Genomic DNA, 263 nt, shown 5'->3' on the forward strand with positions numbered 1-263 from the left:
ACCATAGATTAAGGGTGTGGAGCTCTGCTGTACCTCAAGTTTCAATACAATTATTATTACTTTCTATTCAATTCTCTTCTATTCTTATTCCAAGATATACATTACACTTAACTTTGATGAATGTGATGATCCGTGACACTCATCATCATTCTCACCTATGAACGTACGTGACTAACAACCACTTCCGTTCTACCTTAGGCCGGGCGCATATCTCTTAGATTCCCCAACAGAATCTTCGTGGTATAAGCTAGATAGATGGCGGC

Source organism: Arachis duranensis, chromosome 9 (genome assembly GCF_000817695.3).
Source record: "Arachis duranensis cultivar V14167 chromosome 9, aradu.V14167.gnm2.J7QH, whole genome shotgun sequence".
Taxonomy (NCBI): Eukaryota; Viridiplantae; Streptophyta; class Magnoliopsida; order Fabales; family Fabaceae; genus Arachis; species Arachis duranensis.